Here is a 14,969-nt window from a genome sequence, read left to right as displayed (position 1 = left end):
GAATATAAAGCATTTTCAGGTTTATATTTATTTTAGAATGCATTTTTAAACTTTAAAGTATTATATGTCAGTGATTATTTTTATTACATATTTAAATTATTCATTCATTGTACCCCATATTCATGTGGGAAGCTATCCTTATTCATCTTTACCATTTCATGTCTTTCAAGATCCTCTATTTCTCAATTACTGGTTCTAGGAAGCCTCCTTTAACTAATAAAACAAAAATATGATTATTCTAACTTGCCACTCAGCGCACTCATCTCATTGTCTTATGCTATGGAAATAATATTGTACAGGTTGATATGTTGCTTAATAAATGTTACTTGATTGTAACTTGATACTTGTATTTTTTTTAAATCTACTGGAAACAACTTAAGGGCATGACCATGTCATTTATTTCTTTTACATTTCCCTCCCAGAAACATCAAGAGGATCAAGAACCACTTGGCAAACAATCTCAATGGGCACCAAGAAAGGAAGTGCATAAGGCCAGCTTGTATTCCAGATATAACAAAGAGTAACACAGTGTCAGATTAACAATGTAAACTTCACACTAATAAACAGACTTTGAGGAAGTAATGCCATTCCCCTACAGAACTTGGTATTCCTATTGATCTTAAGTCATGTTAAAGAAAAAAGGGGGGAAGGGCAGCTAGGTGGCGCTACGTGGTGCAGTGGATAGAACACTGGCCCTGGAGTCAGGAGGACCTGAGTACAAATCCGGTCTCAGACCAGAGACTTGAGACTTACTAGCTGTGTGACCCTGGGCAACTCACTTAACCCCAATTGCCTCAACAAAAAAAAAAAAAAAAAAAAAAGGAAACCAAGCTACTCTTGGTCTTAGATTTAGGGATGTCCTAAGAAAAGAACTAGAAAACTTTCTGACTACTGTATAGTGTTTTGATCCAAAAATTTAACAGGATTCTCAGGAAAATAAAAGTTAACAACGCTTTTCTAAACACAACAAAGTTCGCCTAACTAAAGTGTTGCTTAAGGTAACATGCCCTAAGAAAAGATGGGGATGGTAGGGGAAAAGAGAAGAAAGACAAAACATTCCATATAAATGTGAATGCATAAAACTAAAGATGATTCCTTAATATATTCAGTTATTATTTGCAAGTTATAAGTGATCCTGAATCATTGATACACATTGGATAATGGTAAAACAGGTTAAGGTTAACATACTCATAACACTTTACTGTGTAGTAAAGATGGGGAAAGGAAAATTAAAAGAGATAGAGGAATTAAGAGAAAATGTGATGGAAGAGAGTCTGCTCACCAGTGGATGCTAGCTTTACGTGCAAATGAAAAGAGTTCTCTTTAACCTTAAGACTACCTATAAAAGGACTAAATCTCTAAAGCAAGCACTCAGAATCAAAACTCCTGGAGAAAATGACCCTAAGCAAATACTTCAGAGGATATATTAGGAGCACACCAGAAGAGAGTGCTACTGTATTAACATGTGTAGTCTCTCTGAATCATGGAACTAACTCTTTTTTCCTCTTAAATAGCAGGTGATAAGGCAGTTCAAAAGGGCAAGGAAAATATTCCATAAAGGGTGAAATCTATCACTGGATGATTGAAACAGGGACAAAATCAGTTAGTGATTTCTTAATGTCTTAAGCTGCCATTTAAAAGCAAAACAACTTTTAGATTTCATTCTAGCCAAATTCAATTCTAATTAAATTAATTTTTAAGCCATCATTTTCACAAAATGGCATCACAATTATTTCAGAAAGCATATGAAATCAGTAATTCAATTTAAATAGAAAGCGTGTTGCTTTCCTTAAAAGAATTATAGTGTTGACTATGTTAAGCAAATAATAATTAACGCAAGTACATACAGTTATAATTAGCAGGGAATTTAATTAAACAAATATGCCAACATAACCAGATGCATGACAAAGTAATTGTAATATGCCTTGACGATATATTCTTCCCTTCTTCATAGTTTTTACATAGTAATTATGAAGCAATCATAAAAAAAAGAAATTCTAGATAAGACCCTTCTAAAAATCTATACTAAAGTCATAGAAATAAATAACAAATTGAAGAAAAGAGAGAAACATGCTTCCATCCAGAACTCCTAGGGAAAAATTATACCAGTTTATATGGCCGACACTTACTACACTCTACTGGATTTTAGCTTCTTCATCACATTGGGCAGTCCTACAAAGTGACATTTTAAATATTTTTAATTTCTGTGTGATACTCATGCAGGATCAGGAGTCATTTTTTTTCCCTTCTCATAATGTCTTTTGATGTCCACTGAACTCTTCTAAGTAGTCAATGGGTACAGACAGCTGATTAAATTTTTGCATAATTCCAAACTGCTTTACACGATGTTTAGACAACTTCACAAATTCACCAAAAGTCCAACAATATATTAGAATGGCCATCTTTCTACTACAAATCCATAACTGAGTATTCCTATCTCTTGTCATATTTGTCAATTTGATACAATTTGTTGTGTGTAAGGTGAAACCTAAAGAGTTGTTTTGATTTGAATTCTCTTATTATTACTAATTTGGAACATTCTTTCATATGGCTAAAAATCTATTGTTTTGTGAAGCATTCATATCATTTGATCATTTAAATATTGGGGAATGATTTCTGGCTTTCTATATTTCTCTAACTGTTCTATACAGTCAATTCTCAACTTTCATGGGGGTAATATTCCTAGAAAATGGCAACCTATGGGAAATATGGGGTTAGGTTTCCATAACCAACAAAACTGTAATCTTTTACTAGATTGCTGAAAATACACTTTTCTGCATATAATTCTTTAATAACAAAATATAATTTTTGATAATACACACTTTTCCTAACATAGGAACCATGAATTAAACCAAAAAACGTGGTACACAAAATAACATTGCTGACATGTAAAACGTTTTTCCCTAGTCATTCTATGACCCTTCGTTAACACCTCAATTAAAAAAAAAACACTTATTTCAGACAATATTCACTTTATGAAATTTACATATGAAATCTACAGTACTACAAATATGGTACAACAAATAAAACTCTTAAAACTAAAACTTTTTTTTTTCAAGGCAACTGGGGTTAAGTAACTTGCCCAGGGTCACACAGCTAGTAAGTGTCGAGTGTTTAGTTTGAGGCCAGATTTGAACTCAGGTCCTCCTGACTTCAGGGCAGGTGCTCTATCCACTTCGCCACCTAGGTGACCCAACTAAAACATTTTTTAACCTGAATCCTACCTTCCACTGTGTCAAATGGCACTGTGAGGGCATCGTACTGTACACTATACTGCTGTAAACTTCTCTAACTTGGCAGTTCTCTGAAGACCAAGGGAGAGGTTGCTGCAACTAAACCCTGTTGTTAGAAGACTCCAAGGTTGATGAGGTCTCAACATCACTCTGACACTCTGTCCTTCACAGTTGGTGGATGGCGCTAGAGATTGTAAAGGACACACCAGCTTGAAATAATTCATTAGTGATGTCTGTTCCATGTACGTGTTTGAGATCCTTAAGGGTCTCAGAATATGAGAGCATGGCAAAGGCAAATTGTATCAATGACAGGTTCAGCAAAAAATGAAAATATGCAATGAATATACAGACAGCTCTTTACAATGGTAGGGTGAACAAAACCAGTCAAGCACCCAATAGGATACCAGTTGCTCCACAAATTTGTACACATTGTGCCTCTCATTTTTTTCTCTACTGTGCATAACCACAAAGGTACATGGCTGCCAATGGGAAAGTGAAAACGAGGTTACTAATAAAATCCTGAGAACGCTTGAAGTTGAGGAAGTTAAACACATGAATGCTGAGGATTGACTATATCTTGGCTATTAGACCTTTATCTAAAAATTTTAATGCAAGTATCTTTTCCCCAATCAGTCAACCATTTTTTTTCTTGTTCTAGTTGTATTTTGTTAATGAAAACACTTAAAATTTTTTTGTGTGTAATCAAAAGTCTATTTTATCACTTAAAATTATCCCTATCCCTGTTTATATACATATTCTTCTCCATCTATAGGTTTAACAAGTACAGGTTTCTGTTCTCTTCTAATTTGTTATGGTATGATCTTTAACAGCTTATTGAGAATTGATATATGGGTATACAGTATAAGATATCAGTCTAACCTTATTATCTGCCAAACCTCTTTCCAGCTTTCTCAAAAGTTCTTCTCAAATAGGAAATTCATCCCCAAGTACTTTATGTTCTTGGGTATATTGTTTCTGGTCTATCTTTATTTAGTCCATTTAAATGATCTACCTTTCTAGCTTTTAACCAGGACCAAATAATTTTGATGATTAGTGCTCTGTAGGATAATTTGAGGCCAGAATATGCCATACCCCCATTCATTCCCACTTTTTACAAGATTTATTTCCCTTTGACCAATATTCATTTGGTGCCTACTATCTGTTAAAAGCAATAAGGTATAATAGTAGAGGACTGGCACTGGAATCAGGAAAACGTCTGTTCAAGTCCTCCTTATACATACTAGTTATTTGATCATGGGCAAGTCACTTAATCTCTAGTGCCCTAGGCAATACTACAAGACCATAAGTTACTGATGAGTTGTTGAACTCCACAGAGAGGTGCAGGAAGAGTTTCCACATGGAGATGGATCACAGATTATTATTATTATCATTACTGTTAAACTATGAATAACCATTGATAGTTATTTTATTATTTGTAACATTATAGTAAATACATATACAGTAGGTTTGTTGTATTTATTAATAATTGACTATATAAATTAATAATAATGATAATTGTTAGCATTTATATAGTGTCTTAAGGTTTGCAAAGTATTTTATATATGTTAACTCATCTGATCTTCATAACAGTCCTATGAGGTAGGTGCTGTTATTATCCCCATTTTACAGATGAAGAAAGTAAGACACAGAGAGATTAAGTGAATTGTCTGGTAAGTGCCTGTCTTAAGATTGAAAAAAGACTAAGTGCAAGGCATTGTGTGAGGTGTTGGGAGATATTAAGTTAGTTTACAGAAAGAAAAATTATGAAATACAGAGGTTGTCCAGAGAGAGGCTAGATTGACAATTGGATGGTACTAGAGAGTTGAATAGCAGTTTGTTTTTTTAAATGGCTTTTGGACACAGACAGGAAAGCTATCACTGGGTACGAAAGAAAAGCTACAGGCATCTTTTCCCAGGGAACCAAGTTTTCAATCAATAATAGGCAACTCCAGGCTGAGCTTGCTAATGGCAAATAAATCTCTCTCATCTGGAAAAGCTATCAGTTTTGAAAATAAACAAATATTTTTATGATTTCAGAACTTAACGAAAGAAAATTAAATGACAACTGAGTGTAAATGAAAACTAAAACTCTCAATCCACTTTATAGGAAATGTACTCTGCTGAGGACAGCTGGCTATATTCAATATACGGAACTCCAGATCCAAGCATGGCCATCCCTATACAGTGAAATTCTCTAATCTTAGAAGAACAATTTTAAGGATACTACATATTTATTTGGTGCTCTGTGGGTGCACAGAATTTTCAAAGAACCTGGTTCACATCTGCCCTTCACTTCTACACATGTGATCTTGAGCAATCTCTTAGTCTCTCTAAACCTCAGTTTAGTTGTCTGTAAAATGATACTAGATCATCACTAAAGTCCCTTTTGAATTCAAATACTAGGGTTTGATGATTTATCCCAGCTGTCAGGAGTCCAGTATAACCCTGTGAAATCAGTAATGAAAACAGCTGGTTTTATTAGAAGACAATGTTTACAAACGGCTTTATATACAGCATCTTTTCTGTTCCTCAAACAACTATGTAAGATAGGTGCAATGTTCCACCCGGACAGGTACCTTTGGGGTTCCCTGACAAGGTGACGTTCATTGAGCTTATGTTGGGCTTATCCTTCAAAAGGGGGCTAAAAACAGGGACTCAGGGAACAGAAAAGGAGACAATTATTTAGATCAGGGTTATACCCAAACTCTATTCTCAGGTAGAAGGCCTTCACAACCAAGGCACTAGAGGATGGTAGGCATTGAAGGAGGTAGAAAAGTGATTGAGGAGTTCTTGGGACAAGGAAGGACCTGGAGCAATTGCACCTGGTAGCAGCTGGTAAATGGAAACCCCTAAACTCAAATCCTGGCTTTCTGACTTGACCTCTGAAGCTCTTTCCAAAGTCCTCTTGGTCTATTGGATATCACCTTTTCTGTTATAAAGCAATGGATTTATATCCCCTCAGAAGGCCATTTGTTTTTCCATTCGTGATTCTGTAGATGGTCTAGCTTCATAGAAACCATACTATCCTCTGAGTGTTCCAGGGAGTGGCCCAGAAATTTTCTTAGTTCTTAAGACTGCTTTTTAACTTTTAAAATTAAGTAGCCACTTTACTAGTCCCAGTGCAAAATGGACTTCTTCCTCCTCAAGGCTAAACATGCCAAGTTGGCATTTTACTTCATAATGTACTTTTTCTTCTCTTTGCCACAAATGTCCAACTCCTAAATAAATTCCTAAATAAAAACTGGAGATTGTGTAACAAATCAGGGGAATGTATTATCTTAGAAGTGCTACTAAAAGCAGTCCATAGAACAAAGTCACCTGTCAGACAAATTACCTTCAGAAAGAATTCTATTTTCACTTCTTTACTCTTATTGAATCCTTTGTCTCAGTTTTTCTATTCAATAAAAGGATTGCCATTTCCTTCTCTCAGAAGGGTGGTTAGAGGTCCAAGAGGACCTCTAAGAGGTCTTTTGCTAAGAGCTTGGAAACGACGCTTTTTTGTTTCATTTTCAACAGTCAGGCAGTCCTGTATATTAAATATGTAAACATGTCTATAACAACTGAGGTGTTGAACCTCAAAAGCTCATTTATAAGTCAGGTGTTAGAAACTCCGAGTACATTTTCTTTTTCATGAAATCATATTATCAATGGTGGTCAAGGTTACCTAGGTGGCCCCGAAGAAGTCTGTTTTTTAGCCTATTATATAACTGAACTAAAAGTCCTAATAGTATGATTTCAAATACAGCTAGAGGATATTTATACCATTGTTTCTATGGAGGGAAAATGCATTTGGAGTTTTGTATGGGCATATTGGGAATAAATCTGCCTTCTCCCTGGACCCAGGAGAAGAATCTTTTCCCAGATGCCTTGGTGATGATGGACAGTGACAAGGCTGTGTAAATATTACTAGGCACTATTAATTTAGTAACTCTTACATTAATTGGTCTCTGAAGGTCCTTCTCATCTCTAAATCTGTAATATTGAGATACATTTACATGACAGCTAGCATCTTTTCTATATTTGCATAAAAGCAGGTGATTGCAGGTCAACCACACCCCAGCATTCGGTATTACTGGAGAATAGGGGACATTTGCTCCCTACCTATTTTCTTACAGCCTACTTACCTATTGTTAATGGAAGCAACAAAGTGGAGTCAAAGTAGGATATAGATTCCAATCTATCTAAACATTACTTTCTCTTTTCCTTCAAGGAAAATAGAAACACACTCCTAACAAGAAACCAATCTATATTTCCTTTCCTTGTCTCTTAAGGGTGGGACTTGCTGATACTAGGTTCATGGTAAGTTACTTCAACGACAGCAGAAAGGCAACCCAGAATCACACAGTAAAATAATAGGATGACAAAAAAGACCACAGAGTCCTGTTATTAGCTAACTAGCTAAATACTAACCATACCAACTACCTTGATGTCTGCTGTTTTTTTTATATGTCTATACAATACTATTACACTAAATAAAAACTATATACATTTATCAGTAATCAAAAAGACCCTCAAATGATATGTTTACAAATCAGGGAAACGGCTGTAGATAGACTAAAGTTTCCTATTAAGACTAAATGCTTCAAAACACAGACGCAGCAATTTCCACACATTTTAGGTTGTTATACTCCATAGTGAGTGAATTTAATATTCTCAATTCCAAGAAATTGTAGCCATAGAGGGGGAAGCTATAGAGGAGTTGAGAGCTTTATTTATAAGAGTTTCTCACTTTTCTTTTAAAAATAAGTCTTCTGGAAGAAAAACAAATTGTAACCTGAAACAGAAGTTCCTGAAAAACTTAATATATATCTACTGAGATTCCTTTATAAACAAGGCCTTAATAATATACATAATACATAGTCCATACCCTCATAGAGGCAAGGCATTTTAAAGTTGAAGTCTCTAAATTTTCACTTTACAGAAAAGGAACCTGAGGTTAAAGATAGTTAAGAGACTTGGCTAAGAGCACATTGAGAAAGGCGGGGATGGGGGGATGGATGGACAGAGTCAGGGCTGGAATCCAGATCTGCTGAATCTACAGCGCTCTTTCCACTACATTATTTCATCTCTAGTTAAAGAGATGAAAAATACTGCACAATATGAGACAGCTTCAGCTTAGTGGGATCACATCACGTGCTGTCTAATTACACAATCTCAGGCCTAGAAGGTACCTCAGTAGTCACCTAGTCTAGTTGCCAGCTGAACCTTCAGACACTGAGGAACTCCATTAAGTATACCATTTGTCTACTTCATAAAAAACAAACAAACAAACAAACAAAGGGTGTGTGGAGGAAGACATATGAATAAAGGATATTTTTCCAATCACCACAGTAACTAACAATTTTGGCAACCCTCCTCCCCAAAGAGGACCACTGACTAACAGCACACTTGGCTTCGTTCTCTGGGATGTCTGGCTCTAGATTGGTAACCAACCCATTGCAGTTATCCGTGATGTTAAGATCTTTCTTTTATAGTTCTTTTGTGTATTCTTGCCACTTCTTAATCTCTTTTGCTTGTGTTAAATCCCTACCATTTTTGTTTTTTATCATGCCCATTTGTGCATGAACTTTCCCTTGAAAACTCTAATTTTCTGGAAGAGATCTTTTGCCTTTCCCATTCAATCATTTTCTTCTATTTCTTTGCATTGCTCATTTAAAAAAAAAAACCTTAAAAACTAGGACTAGCCAACTCCCAAATATTTATTTGGCCAATGCTCTGAGTATTAATGTTGGTTTGCCTGTCAGAAGAGTGGGACACTGCTGGGTTGGGGTGGGGAAGAAAGGGAGTGGGAGAGGGAAAGAGAGAGAGAGAGATCTTGTTATTCATGTGGGAATTTTCCTTTTATGTCTCTTTTCACTATAAGAGGTATGTCACTTTGGATGGGTTGGTGGGCATGGGACAAAACCTGGGAAAGGAATTAAAGCTGCTACAGTCACTAAATACAAGAATCATACCTTAGCAACAATGTCTATACAGGTTGCTCCCCAGGAACAATATCTCTATTCATATGGACAGGAAAGTGCAATGCCTACTACACTTTAGGACATAGACCCAAGTATTTTCAACTGATTGTTCCTGGGTGGCTTCTGTTGTTGAGAAATTGCAAGAGGGTGCACTTGACTGGACAGTGCTCTCGATGGAGAAAGAAAAGTCACTGTCAAAGTAAGGTCATCAATTCTTTGAAATGGCATTCCATGGAAGAATTGGATATCACACAGAGAAAACATATAGTATAGTATCAATAGTAGGGACACAGTGGGGAAAGTGCTTAAGTGTTTGTCATTAGAATATTTTGGCCTATAAGGAGGTAGTCTTAGTGAAAATTTTAAAGAAAAGCATAGACAAAGGTCTTAAGATTGCTTGGCAACACAACTTGCTTCAGATAACCTATTCCTAGCAGAACTGATGGACATATCCATCCAGTTCTGTGAAAGAGTACTAGAAAAGCAAATAAGCATAAAAGTCACAGGACTAAAGGGGATGGATGGATAAGCAACAATCCCCAAGCCAACAGAGCTGGGAGCCAACTAGTGATGGCAGGCTCATCAAAGTTGGTGTTATCAGGTCTGTAGTTTAGCTCTGCAGCCTTAGACCATTTGGTCCAGCAGTGTCAGTGTTGCTAGTATCAGGACAGCTTAGGGGAGGTAGCAAAAGGAAGGGAATCACTAACTATAAACATCAATCAGAAAACTCAGTTTCCTAAGGTATAGAGCCTACTTGTGCCCATGTTTCTGATGTGGGGACTATCCTGATCATGCAGTTTGATGGTGAAGTCAGAAATATCCCCACCCTGATGGAAGGAAGATCAAGGGAATGTACCTCCCCAAAATGGGGCTCAGAGAAGTGGGTTTGAAACCATTCATGTCAGTCACATAAGGTTACTGGATTCTGGGATGGAATTTCCAATCTAAGAATACATTTAAGTGCATGAGGTGCAGGGTCACTGTAGCTCTGGGTCAATTTCTTCATCTGAAAATGAGGAAGATGTGCTAGACTAGATGACTTCCAAATACTTCTCAAGCTCCACATTTTAATGATAAATCACGGTGACTTGGCCTGAAACCTACTTCTTTATCATTCTAGATACTTGCCTAAGGCCTCATTTTAGCAAGAGAGAGACTCATAGCAGCTCTGCACAAGTGGACTCTTAAGCATCCTTAAGTTCTGAAATATGATAACAAATGCAAGTCATGAGTTTTATGAGTTTGTTTCATATATTTCAGGAGAAATGGTATTATCTAAGCTAATTAAATCAATTCATCTGTGTAACTCTATGCAATGTTGCACTTTTTTCCAAAAATGCTCCTTGGGGCATCTTTTACTTATACTTTGTCTTTTTTCAAAATTCCAAATGTAAACAAGAGAAAAAAATGATGATCTTTCAAAATACTTTTTAATCAGGGAAGGCCAAAGTCCCACTATATATATGTTATAAATATCAAATTCTCAATTTATTGGTTTGTACCATGAAGACTTATCCTGTTTTTATCCTTTCTGCTATAATTTAAGTACAATAAAAGCTATCCTTTATAAATGTTGACTTGCTTTTCAAAACACTATGTGTTATTTACTGAAGTAAATCACTGATACATGTGACTTTGGTTGGCTGACATAATATGCAATTTTAGAATGTTGATTGCTAGTTGTCTGGTACTTTTAATCATATTATTACAGATGGTACATAAATATTTTTGCCAACATACATCTTATATTTGCTAATTAATATGCAAAATTATTACCTAAAATAAAACATTTTATTGTAGTCATTAAGCCATACAAATATAGTTCACAAAATAACTCCTCTTAACTTCCTTATACTTATAAATAATACTATCATTCTATCATTTTTACACAAGCTATAAATATTTTGTCATTTCTGACTCAGATCAAAATCAAAAGGGGCCTTAGAGGTCATGTAGTCAAACCAGGCCCTAATCAAAAATTCTCTCTCCAATCTGAGGAATCACCATGCAGCTTTGTTTGAAGACCTTCACTGATGGGGAACGTACCACTTTCCAAAGTCATTCATTCCTCTTCTGAACAAGGTAAATTGTTAGGAAATTCCTCTTTTTGTAGATCTAAAATTTGCTCCTCTGCAACTTCTACCTACCCATCTCTCAGAAATTTTCTCCTCTGTCCCTGAGACGTTCTGTGACTATGTAAGGACCACTGATTTCCCTCTCTGACGTGTTAATAGTACTTAGTGTCTACATGAGACAATTTAGTGTTTAATTCATTATATTTCCTCCCAAACCTATTCCTTTTCCAAATTTCTGCATTTCTGTTTGAGAACACCATCTTTTCAGTCACCCAGTCACCTTGAGTCATCTCATCTCTTTCTTTCAATCCCATAACCAATCAGTTGCCAAGTATTGTCCATCTTACCTTCACAATTTCTCTTGATTTCGTTCTCTTCTTCCTACTCACACATTCTCTAATATAGTTCAGGGTCTATTACCTCTCACTTGGACCACTGGAACAGACTCCTAATTAGTCTTTCTGCCTCCAGCCTCTCCCCTCTTCAATACATCCTCTACACATACCAAATTGATCTTCTTACAAGGGACATCTAATGACATTTCCCTATGCTCAAGAAGCCAAAACAAACCCCAAAAATACCAAAACCCAAACTGAATTGATCCCTCTTAAGCCTGGGATCAATATAAACTCTTCAGCCTAGCAGTTCAAGGCTTCTGCAATAGTGAGCCCATTTCATTCCCCCCCCTTCACTCTCCAAACCAGTTAGCTAGGGACATGAGAGCTATTCCCTATACACCTTATTGCATCTCCTACCTGCATAATTTTGCATAAATGGTGCTTATTGTAGGACATCTACTCCCTTTTTACCTTTGTCTCCTAGAATCCTCGCTTCCTTCAAAACACACTCAGGTGCTACTTCTTACAAGAGGTTTTTTCCTCATGTCCGTGTGTATTAGCACTCTCTGCCCCCTCTTAGGATTTCTTTTTTTAATTTGTATATATACTTTTCATTTACTTACTTCTATATGTGTTGTATTCCCTCTTCCCAACTCTATCCCTAATATAATGTAAGCTCCGAGAGGGCGGGACCCTTTTTGTGTTCATCAATGAATCACCCTCGCTTAGTACCAAATTGCCTTATACACAGCATCATTTAGTGTTTGTTGACTTGTTTTAAATTTATTTTCTTACATTTTATTTTCTTACATCTTTATTTTATTTTTATTTTTTTTATTGAATTTTATTGAATTTATTTTCTTACATCTTCCAGCTTGTCCAATATCCCTAAGAATACTAAGCTTCTTAAAGACATATCCTATGACCTAAAATAATTTGTGTTCCTACAAAGTATTTATTAAAATGTATTATATAAATGCTTATAACTTAAGTGTGATGGGGACCTAATACTAGTCCCTTGTTCTTGGCAAGAGTATCTAAGGATGGTCATCAAAAGAAGTTGTTTTATTTTATGACCGAAAAAATGCACTCATCATTTTGTTTGTGACCTTGAAAGTGCTTTGTTAACTTTAAAACACTATATAAATGTGACTTATAGGTACTGTTATTATATTTAGCAATGCAGTCTATGCTCTGAAAATTTCAGGCCCAAATAAGTATGTCTGTGACTAACACTGTTTCATATGGTCATTAGGAAGAGGAGGAAGAGGAGATAAAGTATAGAAATCAAAAAAAATAAAAATTAGAAAGAAGGGGGCATCTGCTATAACTCTCTGATTTATCATCTTTTATTAACTCTTAGAGTCCTCATTTAGCCCAGAGTTTTAAGCGGTATAACAGAACAGGACAGCTTGTAAGGTAGATCAAGGAATAGTAAATATAATATGGGGTTCCCCTAAGATAGCCAAAAAATCCTACTTGTCAGGACTGGCTGTTTGAAGTAGGGAATCAGCTCTCTTTGCTACTTCCTTCCTTTGTGACCTTGGGTAAGTTACCTCATTTCTTTGGGGTTCAGTTTCCGCACCTGTCAAATGAGATGATTAAACTAGATGACTTTGAAGTTTCTCTTTGGTGTTAGATCTGTGAACACTCCCAAAATACTTCCCCCATTCAGAAGAAGTAGAATGTCAGTTCTCCCATCAGAATCCTACAAGATAGGGGCTGTCCCATTTTTATCTTCTCATCTCTAACACCGATCCCATGTTCAGCACATACTAAGTGCTGAATAAATAAATGCCTATTGAATTTAATTGAATTAAATGCTGAAACTCTCCCAGGGTCATGTCATTCCTTTCAGTTAAGTATATTCCTTTCCAAGAGATCAGTCAGTCAACAAGTTAGGGTTTATAGAATTGGTATAAATCAAGCAGTTGGCAGTCTAGTTGGAGAGCATATATTTGGAACTGGAAAAGAGCTCAAAAACCATGAAGTCCAATCCTCTTATTTTACAGATGAGGAAGCAGCCCCAGAGAAGTCAAGTGACTTCCTCAGCATGACAAACAAGGTAAGGAGGTGGGTATGGGATTCAAACCCAGGTCTAATTGACTCCAAGTACAGCCCTCAATCTTCTCAGCCAACCTCACAACATGTTACCTTCTGCTAGTCATCATATCATATTGGCCCCAACCCCACTAATGAGAATCTGGGACTTTGCCCTTGGGATACTGACTCTGAGAGGGGAGTACCTAGCACAATACCAGCTCTCCATGCCACAGCTCAGCCATCTACACAGCCTTCTCCCTCCCCACCCTGCTTTCAAGTTCATTTTTTTTTTTCTGTGAGAGGAAGAAGATATTCAATATAACATGAGTAAACTGAGTGACTAGGGTAGAAATGGGGAGGAACAGGAATGTGTGTGTGTGTGTGTGTGTGTGCGCGTGCGCGCACACACATGAGTGTGATTTTCTCTGTGTCATATAGCTCCTAGGTGTCAGCACTGTAATTCAAAATCAAGTCTTTTGACTCTATGATGCCAGGATGCCTCAGGACAAAGGGGAAAAATTACTGGCTTCAGGCAGGTTTTGATAGGTTGGTTGTTCCCTTCTCATTCTAGTCCTGCAAGAATCTATTTTAAATCATGGTAATCTCAGCTCGCTAATAGGGAGATACATCTGGACCCTTGCGTCCACAGGTACCCAAAGAATCATAGAATATGAGACAAGTATCATATAGTCATTTTTATAGGTGAAGAAACTTAGACCCAAAGTAGTTAAGTATATTGCCCAATGAAATACAGAGGAAAATGAGGACTAGAACCCAGGTCTTTTGAATATAAATCCAGGACTCTTTTATAACAAGTTGTAAGGTAAGAGAATAAGTGAAGGTCAACCTCATGGTTGAGTTTGTATATGCTGTTGGTGTGTCTGATAAGACAAGAATCACATCTAATTACTTGTTTTGGATTAAATGCCTAGCATAACACAGGTTTGGAAATGAAAAGACTTGGTTTCAGTTTCAGTTCTGCTTATGGATTATTGTGTAATCCTAGGTTGGTCACAATTCCCTTTGACTCAATATACACATTTATACAATTGTCATTAATATCACTAATGCTTTAGCACAACCTGACTTGGAAACCTGTCCAGAGAAAGGGAGATGATTCATTCAGTGAAATCTAACAAACAGTTATTTTTATATGTTTCTGTGCTCCTCTGGGAGAAGAGAGAAAGTATGGTGGCACAGATGCACTTTCTAATGCACAGTGAAGCTGGGGAATGAATGCACTTGGTCTTGTAGTTGGTCTTGGAGCAAAGATGACTGGATTTTTATACATTTTTCATACATTTACTGGCTATATGA

At 36.4% G+C, this 14,969-nt stretch overlaps 1 protein-coding gene across 1 annotated transcript in view; it reads right to left on the bottom strand.

Annotated features, from left to right (window-relative positions):
- The window catches only part of EXOC4 (exocyst complex component 4), an 879,542-nt gene that overhangs the window by 330,702 nt on the left and 533,871 nt on the right, over window positions 1–14,969 (bottom strand). The window lies entirely within an intron of this gene.

The sequence above is a fragment of the Vombatus ursinus genome, unplaced genomic scaffold (assembly GCF_900497805.2).
Source record: "Vombatus ursinus unplaced genomic scaffold, bare-nosed wombat genome assembly UNPS02014870.1, whole genome shotgun sequence".
Classification (NCBI taxonomy): Eukaryota; Metazoa; Chordata; class Mammalia; order Diprotodontia; family Vombatidae; genus Vombatus; species Vombatus ursinus.
The sequence above is the reverse complement of the archived record's forward strand: the minus strand, read 5'-3'. Positions and strand labels throughout refer to the sequence as shown.